The sequence below is a fragment of the Sus scrofa genome, chromosome 7 (assembly GCF_054392235.1).
Source record: "Sus scrofa isolate SSC_HxYL_T2T_F1_AM1 chromosome 7, Sscrofa_HxYL_maternal_Yorkshire_Landrace_v2.0, whole genome shotgun sequence".
NCBI lineage: Eukaryota > Metazoa > Chordata > Mammalia > Artiodactyla > Suidae > Sus > Sus scrofa.
The window spans coordinates 43,740,698-43,754,030 of NC_139389.1; the positions used below are offsets into that span (position 1 = coordinate 43,740,698).

General features: G+C 49.8%; 2 protein-coding genes across 15 annotated transcripts in view; one reads left to right on the forward strand and one right to left on the reverse strand.

Annotated features, from left to right (window-relative positions):
• MOCS1 (molybdenum cofactor synthesis 1) overlaps nucleotides 1–13,333 on the reverse strand; it is a 918,787-nt gene that overhangs the window by 754,672 nt on the left and 150,782 nt on the right. The gene's annotated exons all lie outside the window — the stretch shown is intronic.
• DAAM2 (dishevelled associated activator of morphogenesis 2) overlaps nucleotides 1–13,333 on the forward strand; it is a 159,337-nt gene that overhangs the window by 30,247 nt on the left and 115,757 nt on the right. For 4 of the 14 annotated variants that reach the window (XM_084967980.1, XM_084967992.1, XM_084967987.1 and 1 more), the window contains exon 1: nucleotides 2,402–2,499. The exons of 6 other annotated variants lie outside the window; for them this stretch is intronic. The gene's annotated coding sequence lies outside the window, so the exon portion shown is untranslated. Of the gene's footprint in view, nucleotides 1–2,401; nucleotides 3,179–13,333 lie in introns of those variants that run through there. 4 more of the 14 variants (XM_084967982.1, XM_084967989.1, XM_084967997.1 and 1 more) reach the window with 2 other exon arrangements.

Consider the following 13,333-nt stretch of genomic DNA (forward strand, 5'->3'; position numbering starts at 1 on the left):
CATCAGGTAAGATTATATCAGGCTGTAAAAACCACAAGACTCACCTGTTACAACTTGAACACGTAAGAATTTATTTTTCTCACCTGACGAGAAGTTGGAGGAAAAATAGCCAAGACATGGAAACAACCTAAATGTCCATGGACAGAGGAGTGGATAAAGAAGATGTGGTACATATACACAGGGAATATTACTCAGCCATTAAAAGGAAAGAAATAATGGCATTTGCAGCAATATGGATGGACCTAGAAATTATCATGCTAAGTGAAGTTAGTCAGACAGTGAGACACCAATATCATACACTATCAATTACACATGGAATCTAAAAAAAGGACACAATGAACTTCTTTGCGGAACAGATACTGACACAGACTTTGAAAAACTTACGGTTTCCAAAGGAGACAGATTGGGGGTGGGGGAAGCGCCAGGGGTTTGGGATGGAAATGCTATACAATTGGGTTGTGATGACCATTGTACAACTATAAATGTAATAAAATTCACTGAGTGATTAAACACAGAAGTCTGAGGAAGTTCCACCACTTATGGATGTCATCTAGGGCTTCAGCTCCACCCTCCTTAAGTGAGTGGCTTTGGTTCTCAAGGTTGCAAGATGGCTGCTGTATCTCCAGGCTTCCTATCTATGTCCTAAGAGAGAGGGAAGGAGAAATCGGGGATGTTAAAGGGTTGAAGGGACATGCCATCTGATGCTTTTCCTTAAACAGTCTTTGTGAAGGGTGACCCCTGCCTTCTCCATGCCAATCTCGCCGGCCAGAACTGGGTTTCACAGCTACCTCTAGCTACCCAGTCTGGGATGGTGAATAATGTCGACTTTGTTTCTTTAGTTGAGGAAGGGAGAAGGGGTTTGCCAATGGCTTTTGGAAGCCAGTGTGCAGTGTCCACTGCAGAGCCGAGCTCCCCTTACCGATGGAACCTTGCTATGAGGAAGGGGGTGGAGGGATGTGGCAGTTCAGTGGGGTACAATCCTTGGGGGGGGGGGCACCTTGACAGTGACCAAACAGCAGGGCTCTGAGCCTTCTGTGGCTTGAACCAAAACATCTTGGCTTGTCTCCCACCAAGAGGCCCAGCCTCAAGACTTGGCTCCTTCTGGCAATCAGCACTAACCAGCTGCTGCCAAAGGGGTAAACACATTCCAAGTCCCTGGGTCCCTTGCTGCCCTGTAACTATGCTTAAGTCACACCCATACCTTTACCCCATCGGGGCTAACGGGGAGCTCACTAGAGTTGTGTTGTTTTGGTGACGATGTGAGGTTTTCTGTGCTCCTTCTCCTTGACGGGGAGTTGAATACCTCCAGGCTTATGTTCTCTAACTGCACAGGTGATTTGCATCTTATGAATATGATGTTTCAGTTCATTCTCCAATCCTTGGGAAGGATGGATTCTCAGTTCTGGAAGAATGAACCTTAAACCAAGTCCTTTCCCAAAGCAGCTTCATCTTCAGCTAGATGGAGAAACAGATGACCATAGGAATCCAGACCTGAATACCTAGAAAATTCGACAGGGTCATCACCCGGTGTGGGCGCCATCTGCTTGCTCACTCCTGGGCGGGCGGAGGAAGAGAGACAAAGATCCATACTCACGCTGAGGACCGTGCCAGTCACGGAGGAGACGGTTGCTCTTGACTGGCAATTTCCAGTCCAGACAGGGAGATGGAGCACAATCACATTTAAGGGGAAGAAAAAATTAAAAGCAATTTTTAAAAGTATGAATAAGAGCTATTGTAAATGGCCCAAACTCTGTACGTAAGCAATGAAGTAAGATGAATTGACTGGTACTGAGTTGGAAAAGCTATACAGAGGCAGGGAGTGTGGAACATAATTTAATAAAAATAAACTGGGTTTTTTTTGTTTGTTTTTTTTTTTAAACGCACCCACTCCCAAAGAAACGGCAAAGCTGTTAGAGTGTAGACCAGGGCTTCTAATTAGCTGTTCAGTTCTGCCAGATTTATCTCCTTTCTTGCCCTAGCATCTTCCTGGGACATCGTGTCCCATGCAGGGACTTGGTCGCAGGAGAGGGCTCCCCCACCCCAGCACCCGCCCTCCCAGCCGTCTCAGACCAGGGGAGGAGCGAGGAAACCCACCGCCTGGGTCACCACTTCTGCCGCTTGACCCTTCCATGTTTCCAAAACAGAGGGAGCCCTGAGAAGGCTCCTTGCCAGAGCTGGAAACAGCTACCCTCATTGTCTGCCTCGCCCGGCCGGCTGCGCTCTGCCTTCCTCCCGCCCCTGCTTTCTGTCTGAAAGTGTGAAAATTACAAATCCCAAGGAACTGCAATCAGAACTCTACCTAGGGAAAATTCAGAGTATCCTTGCCATAAATATCCCTGCTCCAAGACGCCTGACGTCAGAGCGGGGCGGGAGGGCGCGAGGCCGGCCCAGGGGAAGCAGCGAGGCTCCGGTCGGAATACGGCGAGCTCGGCGGGCGAGGAGCGGGGCGCAGCCGGCGCGGGGCTGCGGGAGCGGCGGATGCACCATGGGGTCTCCGGAGTAAGTGCGGCTGCCTGGCTCTCCTCCTCGCGTCGAGGGCATGGGGGAGTTGGGTCGGGGTGGGGGGGCACCGTGGGTAGCTTCCCGGGGCACTTTCCTACTTCTCTACTTTCTTTCCTAAGGCGGCGAACGGGGATGGGAAAGGCAGCGGCCCCGCGGGCTGCCTGTTTTGTTTCTGCAAAGCGCTTGCGGGAGCCGCCGAGGGCACTTGAGTGGGGCTCCCGGGGGCCTGCGTGCGTGTCTGTGCGGATGGGTGTGATTTGCGTGTGTGTGTCTACTGGACGGGCACATCTGGACACAGGAAATATCTTTGGAAAACTTTTGGAAAAATGTTTGTTTGTGGCTTTGAAATCTGATTCCTTGTTGTCACAAGCGGACAAACAGAGCCGGTGCGGGGGCCTCCCTCTCCCCGCTTCAAACTGACAACTTTTTGGTGGTGGCTTTTGCCGGTTCAGCTTGTGCCTTCCTTCGGTTGGTTTAACTCTTTACAAGCCCCCAGCTCCCACTTGCAAGCTGGGCCCCTGGCCAGCACGCAGGGTAGAGGGAGCGCGGAGGTTCTTGCTCTCAAAGCCAGTGGGATCTTGGAACGAGCATCCTAGGAAAGGAGTCCTGAGTGGGGATCCTCGCACCTGCGGCTGCTGCCCATCCGTCTGCCTGGCTGGGGCCCTGACAGCGCCAGGTACTGTGGCTTTGACTTAACGGGGAAAGAAGGATCTGGTCTGGAGGCAGGTAATTGTAAGGGGGAGGAGGAGGCTGCGGTGGTGGCCAGGACGCTGAGGCTCTGTGTCCAACCCTGCAGGAGGGAGCATGGGATGGATGTGTTTGCCACATGTGCCCATGGTGGGGCCCCTGGTGGGTTTTCTGGGGCGCCTCTGTGCCCCAAACAAGATGCAAGCTCATAACATAAAGAGACATGTCTGAGCAGTGGGGTGGAGGAAGGGGGGTGGTGGGGGAGAGGGAGAGAGATTTTTATCAAAATTGAACACAGATTGTTGAGGTCTGGGCTTGATTTAACTCTTCTCTCTCTGCCTTGGCCACTTTTCCACAGCCCTGTAGGTGGATTTGCAAAGTTCCTGGGAAGGTGGGAAGGAAAACTCACACCTCTCTCCAGGAAAGAGTCCCTGGAGGATTTTCTTGAAGCCTCAAGGGGGAGAGAGCAATATCCAATCTTTAAATAGTTTCAAGTTTTGTGTTTGTCCCCCCCTCCCCCCACCCTTCTGAGTTTGGTGTCAGGGTCTTGGATTTCTCTGAAAAGTTGGCTGGAAAAGGGAACGGATTTTCCCTTGGACTTGGGGAATTATGCTGGATTGGGGCGGGGGAGCAGCATGGCTCCACCGGCCCAGGATTGCCGAGTGCCTAGTGAACGCACTGGGTGTCAATAGTTGCTCCACAAACCAGTGGTGGTCACAAAGAGAGCCCTTGTCAGCTTCATCCTAGCTGAGTCTCTGCTTTTGTATTTTGCAATAGAACCCACCTACAGTGTTTGGGTGGGAGGAAGATCACTGGGCTCTCCCTGCGTCCTAGAAAAATGGGAGAATAAAAGAAAGGGACAGGGAGGAAATCTGGATAGAAAAACGGCCCCACAGGAAGTTCAAGATTTGGGAAGGATTTTAGAAATTATACAAAGTGACCCCAAGGGAAGAGCTGTAAAAGACTTGAGCAGTGTCAGCCATGGGCTCCTTTAACTTCAGGAGTCTGCCTTCCACTTGAGCGCAGTGAAGAAGGAAGAACTCTGGCTCCGGGGCTGCATGTAAACCAAAGTGGGTGTGAACAGGGGCAGCTGGGTACCCACGAGATGCGTTGCAATGATGCATGAGATGCACGTGGAGGCGCCTGGTTCTGCCTTAGAGACTGGGGCTGGGGAGTCATGGCCTCAGGCATGGAAGCCTAAACGGCCATTTCTCAGTTACTCTGGGAGCTGCCTCAACCCCATTTCTCCTTTTTTGTTTTTAATTAAAAAACAAAAACAAAACTGTGCTATTATTGTCCTGCTCCCTGGTAGTTGGATGCGCTGGTGCCGAACTCCTAGCTGAGTTTCCAGAGCTCTTCCTCCAGATCCTCAGATGCGGAGGGAATGCTCGTTTCCCCATCAGGACAAAAAGAGGAGAGAAACTTCTCCTGGGCATTGGAGAGTCCGGGAGATTTAAGGCTGGGGAGGCAGTGAGGGCGGGACCAGTCGGAAGCCTGAGGGGGCGGGGGGTTGGCTTTGGTGGGTGTGGAGAGGTTTAAAGACTACAGCCTACAGCTGTCTACGGAAACATGTCCTCTCCCCATTCTTCTTTCTCAAGCCCCTGCCCTCAAAGGGTTTTTTTTGGGGGGGGAGGGCACAAAACAAATTAAACTTTCCCCATTATTGAAGGGCCTTGGATCCAGAGATGAAAAGGGTGGAGTGGGGTAAGAGGTGTGGGTGGTTGGGGAGTGCAGAGATCACCCGAGAGGCTGGCTCCTTTGTTACCATGGAGCCCATGAAAGTAGCAATTTAAACTTTACCAAGCATTCCCACCATTTACAGTAGAAGGCTGACGACCCAGGGCTGGAGGGGACCCATCTGGGAGTCTAGGGTGGCCTCTTGTTCTGGCACAGGACCTCCTGGGGACAACTAAGGCTGAGAACTAGGCTTTCACCTCTTTCATCACCCTCTCTGGAGGGTCAGTGGAATCCTGACCCTTTTGAGTTTGCTCTGGGGGCCATGTCGCCAACTTCAGGACTGGGCTGGGTTCTCAGGCCACTGGGGCTGATATGGAAGCCTCCTCACTGGCCCTTCTATGAGCTCAAGCTTCAGGCTGGCTCTGTGGTCACCTCTGAGGTCAGGGTACTTAGAGAGGGAGCATCTTCAGGCTCCCCAGAAGGGGCAGAGGCACTTGGCAGAAAGACCCTCTTGGAGGGTGTCCGTGGCTTTGGCAGCAGATGACTTTCTACATCTCCACAGCCAGAGCCTCTGTGCTCAGGGACCCTGTGTCCTTCAGCTCTGGATGTCAGACGCAGCCAGGCGCAAGGGGAAGAGTGTGGACATCGGAGGGGTGTGCCCTGGGAGACAGTAACTGGGGATTCGTGACTTGTTCCGAGGTGAAGCTTCCTCACCTGTCACATGACGATGATCTTTGCCTCACAGGGTGGTCTCGAAAACGAGGTTATGCAAAGGGATGAAAACGGAACTTCCAATGTTGTAGACCCTTTCTACAGGGAATCTGCTAATTTTGTTTCCGAGTTTTTCAGCCATTAGGCGCCCACATGGTGTGCAAAGGACCTCTCCCCAAAGCTGGCTCCGTGTTTCCCGTGACTGAAGGCCAGTGGGTGGAATTTCTAGGGTCCAGGTCATCCTACTTCTTCCTCCCTTTAGAAATGGTGGCCCCTGGCGATTGTCCAGGAGCATGGCTGGCCCGTTGTCCTGAGGGGTGGGAGGGGGCGTTAGGCATATCCTGAGTATCTGACCTGGAAGCCATTTGCGTGTTTGAGTTCTTGGGGAGGAGGAGGAGGCCAGCAGAGCCGGTTGAATGTGTGTGGTGGGAGTTGGGGGGTGGAGTGGGGCTGGCGCCAAAAGATCAAGGACCCAAGGACGGAGGAGCCTGGGGTCAAAGGCTGGTTAGGCCATCACTGCTTCTCCGGGGTGCTCAGGTCAGAGTGAGCAGGGAGAGTCTGCTGGGCTGTAAAGGAAAAAAAAAAAAAAAGGAAGCTTCAGCCCTCCATGAGCGTCTTGGTGGGTAAGGGCCGGGGAGGCAGCCCCTCCCTGGTCTGGTGGCCTGATGTGGCTGATCCAAAGGACAGAAGGAGTGTCTGACGTGGAGAGAGCAGCTGCAGGTTCTCCTGGCCCATCTCAGAGCTTCTAAGTTATCCTTCAAGTTGACATTTAAGACTTTGAAGATCACATTTGTTTCTGTTTTGTTCAAGCTCTCTCTTTAACCATGGCCTGGGATGACTTTTCGGCTTTTAAGAGGCTCAGCCAGTGGCCAACTTCTTTTGAGATGGCCCAGATCTCAAGGGGGTCAGTGAATTCCTCAGTGCTGGCAGTGTCTTTTTCTCCGAACTCTCTCCTCACATTTTTTTGGTTTGTTTGTTTTTTTTTGTTTGTTTGTTTCATTATGAGGTTATAAAACGGCACCATGAAAACACTGTGCAGGGAGGAAATGCCTATTCTTTGGACCTGTGTATCCTCAGGCCAGGGCTGCGTGAGGCTTATCCGACTATGGCAGTAGCAGGTGTTGTGGGGCTCTTTCTGGGTCTTCCCCTCCAAAAAAAAGAAAAGAAAAGCTTTTGGCAGCTTGGTGGCCCTTTGAATTCTGACTGAAGAGGAGCCGTCTTCTTTGTAGGATGTCCCGTGGGTCCATACAAAGGGCTCCAGAAACAAGGAGACCCAGGTTTGAGTTCTGGAACCTTCAGGTCTCAAGCTCTTCCACCACTCTGGGTCTCCTCCTCTGTCAAATGAGAATAAGAGGTATTCTCACTCCCCAGGCTTGTTCTGAAGATGAAATCCTGCACGGGAAGGGACTAGCACACTGGTCAGTGCTTGGCAAAACAGTAATGCCCTTCCCTTTCTGGTTCCGAGCTCATGAAAGTACATGGCTTTGGACATTTGACCCCGAGTCATAGTAAATATGCCACTTTTTCACGTCTTCATGACAGTGCTCACGAGTCAACTATCTCAGCCTGGCAATAGAGACCTTCAATATAAAAGTGGGCACAGATCAGTGCTCTCCATGCCAGACCAGTGGCACCCCCATGCGATGCTCTATTGGCATAAAGGAAGGACCACCAGCTCATTCACCCATGAACCTGCGCTCTTAGTCAGCTACCCACAGAGCTCCTTGTAGAAATCCCAAACACTGCCTTGGTCCAGAGAATCAAGGTTGAAACTTGGGAGGGAAATCACCAAGGCAGGACCTATCCCTAAAACAGAATAATAATGGTGCCATGACGATAGTACCTGATGTTTGCGTAACAGCCAACAGTTGGAAGAGCAGGTGCCCTTATTTCATCCTCGTGACAATCCTGTGAGATTGGTATCATCCACATGGTACAGCGTATACAGAGGGGCTCAAGGGCTTCCCATGTCTCACACAGCATGTGAAAGAAACGGGAGGCGAATGGCTCCCAAGCAGTGGTCACGACCCCTCACCTGGGGAGGCTGTAGAAGGATCAGTTCCTGGGCTCTGCTCCAGACTCTTTGAGTTAGCATATCTGAGTTGAATCGAGGGTCTAATTGACTACCAGGTGAGGCTTCTACGATGCAATTTGACTTTGATGAGCTCCAAACATGTAGAAGGCAGGCTATTTGGGCGAGAAGGGGCCCAGGCACTGACCGTTCCGCCAGTTCCCCAGGTGATCTGAGGTGTAAGTGGACAGAGAGCCATGGGTGTAAGAGAAGTGTGGAGAGGACCAAGGTTAGCAATCAGGGGATCATCCAGAGGCGAAACAAATGCCCAGCCCCCTGCTAGGATTTAAGCTCCGGGAGGTGGAGACCAGTGTGCATCTCAGTCAACCCAGAGCCTGGAACCCTCAGTAAACAATGGCCAAATGAGTGAACAAACTACTATGGATTAGGAGCCAACAATTTCAGCAGCCAAATTCAGCCAGTCACCTTCTTGTGTGAGTAAAGTTTTATGGGGGCACAGCCGTGCCGTTTGTTTATGTGTGGTCTGTGGCTGCTTTCATGTGAAAATGGCAGAGTTGAGTGTTGTAATAGCGGCTGCGTGGTTCGCAGAGGTGAAAATATTTATTGTCCGGCCCTTTCACAGAACGGGTTTGATGGCTCCTGCCCTGGCTCTCAGAGTGAACAGAGCAAGTGTGGCTTAGGGGGAGGGTCCTTACTGCATGGCAGTCAAGAATATGGGTTCTCGAATCAGACGGACCAATGTTGGAATCCTGGCTCCATCACTTGCCTCTTGTACATTATTTCACCTCTCTTGAGCCTCAGTTTTTTTACATCTGAAAAATGGGGATGATGATAAATCACACGGACCTTGAAGGATGGTTGTGTGGAAAGTAACAATGTCTTTTCTAACAAGGGAAATCTTGGTTACTCCATTTTTCTCCGGTTTCGCCTTCCTGCGACCCCCACCCCTCCCCTTTCCCTCTTCTCCCAGTAACAATTTGTTTCAAATTAGCCAACCAGTAAGAGTGTGTGCCCTGACCTGACTGATGGGAAGGGGACAGGTACATCACCTGTGTTAGGGATAAATAGGGGAGGGTCCTTTTCTCAGCATGCACACTTTGTGGAGTGCCCACGCCCTTCTGCAGAAGTAAAGAGCTTTGTCGAGATTTCTCTTTGTCCACGTGTCTCACTTTCTGACACTGACGACCCGAGCCAGAATTATTATAATTTCCAACAGTTGTGAAGATCGCCAGCCCCTGGCCTGGAGTAAGCATTCAGCAAACGTCAGCAACTCCTATGATGGTGGCGGTTGTAGTTGCTGGCAATTAACCACTTGGAAGGAAAGCTAAAAGTCTAAATCCGGGATCACGAACAAAATGAGGAATGTGGTAGGGAAAAAGAAAATTGTAAGCTGATTGAGGAAGAAAGACTGATGTGAGGTTTCAGAGGTAAAAGGCATCCTTTTGAGATAGGAGATTGCAAAGGTCAGGCCCCCGAGTGCAAGTCCTGCTGCTATGGGGCTGACTGCTGTGTCTGCGGCAACCTCCATCATCCCTCAGGGTTCACTTAGTTCTTACTGTGCTGGATCTCGCCCCAAATATGCCCCACCTCTGTGCCCCTTGTTTGCACACCCTCTCCCTAAAAGGCCCTTCCCCAGGGAGTTCCCGTTGTGGCTTAGCAGACTAGTATCTATGAGGATGTGGGTTCGATCCCTGGCCTTGCTCAATGGGTTAAGGATCAGGTGTTGCCATGAGCTGTGGGGTAGGTCGCAGATGCAGCTTGGATCTGGCATTGCTAAGGCTGAGGTGTAGGCCGGCAGCTGTAGTTCCAGTTTGATCCCTAGCCTGGAAACTTCCATATGCAGCACCTGTGGCCCAAAAAAGAGGAAGGAAAAAAAAAAGTCCTTCCCCAGTCCTCCTCTTCCTGGGCTCCTTGTCCTGCCAGCCTTGCTCAGGCAGCCCCTTCTTGCCCAAGGTCCCTTCGGCCACTCCTTCCTCCACGCTACCCTGACCTAACACGTTGCACTGCAGTCAAGGAAGGACTGAGTCTCTAGCTGGCTTTCTACATGTTTGGAGCTCATCAAAGTCAAATTGCATTGTAGAAGCCACACCTGGTAGCCACACAGTGTTGATCAGACCCTTGATTCAATGGAACAATTTGGAGAATTCAAAAATTAACTCTTGATTGATTCTTATATTGAAAATTTTATGCCAAATTGAATTTGATGCCAAATTGAATCTTTTGAATTTTATTCATAGTTGTGAATATTATTTTGAATACCTTGATTGTTTTGGATCAAGGATAAGATCTTGGATTCAACCCAATGATTTTGACAACTCGATGGTTAATCCTTGAGGAATGAGTGGGCTTGCCCAGGTGCTGATGGGATTGCTGGAGGAAATCCCCAGAGCCCACCAGATAGAGGCGGTGATCCAGTTTGTAGACTCTGGGGATTTTTTGCTGTCCTCATCCCTCTGCACTGCTGTGGTCCCTGCCCTCTGGAACACCTCTCCTAAGGGGTAGCCCGGGGACAGGGAAAATGGAAGAAACTTAAAACCAACTGTTGACTTCTTGTCAGCAGATGTGGTGAAAAGTTGGGTTTTGGCTTCTCTGGGCTTTTCACGTATATGTGCCAAGATAATTGGGACTTGGCTTGGGAGGGTTGGCTCTTATTAGCACAGAAACAGAGAGAGGCATGGTCACGGATAATAGCAAACAGCAGGTAATTCACAGCATTGCCATTTGCCTACGGAATGTGCTAGATAATTTTTTATAGATTTTTCAAGGCCGACTTACATTGGTGGCAAATATATAATATCTGTGGAATAATATTAAAATGGTTTTTTTTCCCAGTGATTAAAGAGAGGGCACAGAAGAATCTCAGCCTGAAATGAAACATTCCTTTCGAGTAACCCCAAATGGACAATCAGGAGCTGATTTCTAAGAGGGGTAGGAAGAGCGGGAATGAAATAGTATTTTTATATAGGTCCCTCCTAGGCACATGGCCCCATGCAGATAATTTTTTTAAATGTACTTTTTATTCGATTTTTCAAAATTATGGAAGTAATTCTCTCTTGCTTATATAAGTGAATCCATATCCTGCAGAGATACAATGACAAGCCGAAAATCAAGAGCATCTCCACCCCTCCCCCACACCCTGGGAATTCATGTTATTGCCTAGACTGAATCCTGCCCTATCTTTTTCTTTGTTCACAAATACAACAGGTGTGTATACAGGTATATCAGTGGCTTGTTTTCTGAGCGTGGGTTTTTCACTGAAATGGAATTACTCTGCAGCATCTTTCTCTTCCCTTTGACCATTTGTCAAGGTCATCCCCACGAGGGATGGGACTCTATTTGTTTGATTGCTTTACGCCTGGATACCCACAGCTCTCAGTGTTTGAGATCATGCCATTCTTGTGACCAGGTTTTTTTTTTTTTTTTTAAATCAGTTATTAAATGTGGTTTCATTCCAGATGATCACCAGTTTGGGTTGCTGAATCTGACCCAACAAGCATCCATCACCCAGGAAAGCTGAGTGATTGATGTACCCAGCCTGTGACCATTCTGGCTCTGGTTACATGCTGGGTGTGGTCCTTGATTGTCTCCTGTTGTGAGCTGTTGTGAGTCAGGTCCAGGGCTGCGCCCTCCTTCTCATCAGATTCAGTCTTCCCTCCCTGGGTCTCCTTGGTCACTGAATATGCAGGAAGAGCAGAGGAAGCATCCAGGACTGATGCATTGGGAGAACAGTTCGGATGAGGCAAAGCAGGCTAATAGTCAGATGTGTGCACCCTACACTCATATCGGCTGACTGGGGTCCACCCAGGCTGCCTGCAGGACTGAAGCTCAGCAGCAGGCAAGGCTGGTAGTGGACAACCCTCTTTGGAATTGTCTCAGCTAAGGACAGTTGCCCCACCTGTGTCTCTCCTTCCAGGTTTGCCTGCATCCAGTGACCAGTGGGGCCCCTCTGTCCCCAGGAGGGGAAATCCTAAAGGGCATCCCAGCTTCAGGGCTCCCCTGTGCTGGGCTGACGCCTTTATGGAGGCTGCGTGGCAGCTTGCTTCTCCCTCTGGCCAGTGCTGTCTCCTGCCTGGACCTCCTTCCCATGGGAGGTTGACTCCAAGAACCCTTCTGATAACCCTCTGCCTGCCCCAATTGTTTTACTCATTTTGCCTGAAATTGATTTGCAGGAGCCTGTTATTTTCCAGAGAATGTTGGTGGCTATGTCAGAATATGAAAAAGTGCATTTTTTTTTCTTGTGCTCTTTTGTGTTTTCTTTCTTTGTTTCTTTTTTTTTTTTTTTTTTCTTTTTAGGGCCGTACCCACGGCATATGGAGGTTCCCAGGCTAGGGGTTGAATTGGAGCTACAGCTGCCGGCCTACCCCACAGCCATAGCAATGCCAGATCCAAACAGCATCTGTGACCTATACCATAGCTCGTGGCAATGCCGGATCTTTAACCCACTGAGTGAGGCCAGGGATTGAACCCTTGTCCTCATGGATACTAGTGATGTTCATTACTGCTGAGCCACAATGGGAACTCCTTGTGTGTTTTCTAGGCAAGACCCAATTGATTTCTCTCCCAATAGAGCTGTGCCCTAACTGGGAAGGCTGAGCCAGTGTTTTGACTTTATTGCCAAGTTTGCATGGGCCTCTTCTCCCCACCCCAAGCCCCAGTGCCAGGCTGAGGGGAGTGGGTGTATCTGCTTGGAAGCATGATCCCCTGGGAGCCACCATCCTTCTGTGTTGTGTTCACATCATGCCTGCCTGCGTCTCTCTGCCAGATTGCATTCCTTCTTACAGGGAGTTTGTTTCTTACTGCTTTGTCCCAAGCAAGGGAAGTATTATTGGGTGCTATGTATCAAACATTCCGCCTTCTGGGCTGTATACACTGATTGTGTGCCCAAGTGCCAGAGCAAAGCCTGCCTGCATGATGGATTCTCAGTGTGCCAGACTCGGGGACCCAAAACTGACCGCTAACATCTGACCACATTCCAGGGGTCAGTGTCAACACTCGCTCCCTCCCTCACTTCCTCTGAGACACCACGGCCCCCCAGCCTTCGGGTTCCCTAATCTGGCAGCGAGGGAAGGGAGGGAGTCCTGGGCAATGGGGGAAGATCCATTAGTATTCCCATGGTGCCAGAGGCAGTGGTGAAGTTCATTTGAAGCAAATTCAGAGTTCCCGTGGAATTTGGGCGGTGGAAAGGCCAAGCCATTTTATTTTATCTTTGTTTTTTCACTTTTTTAACTCATTTTTATTATAGTTATGGTTGTACAACAATCACCACAACCAAATTTTATAGCATTTCCATCCCAAACCCCCAGCTCATCCCCCCTAACCCCCAACCTGTCTCCTTTGGAAACCATACATTTTTCAAAGTCTGTGAGTCAGTATCTGTTCTGCAAAGAAGTTCATCATGTCCTTTTTTTAGATTCCACATGTAAGTGATAGCATGTGACGTTGGTGTCTCACTCCCTGACTCACTTCACTTAGCACGATAATTTCTAGGTATACCCATGTTTCTGCAAATGCCATTATTTCTTTCCTTTTTATGGCTGAGTAATAATCCATTGCGTATATGTGCCACATCTTCTTTATCCACTCCCCTGTCGATGGGCATTTAGGTTGTTTCCATGTCATGGTTATTGTATATAGTGCTGCATGAACACTGGAGCACATACATCTTTTCAAGTCATGGTTTTCTCTGGATAGATGCCCAGGAGTGGGATTGCTGGATCAAATGGT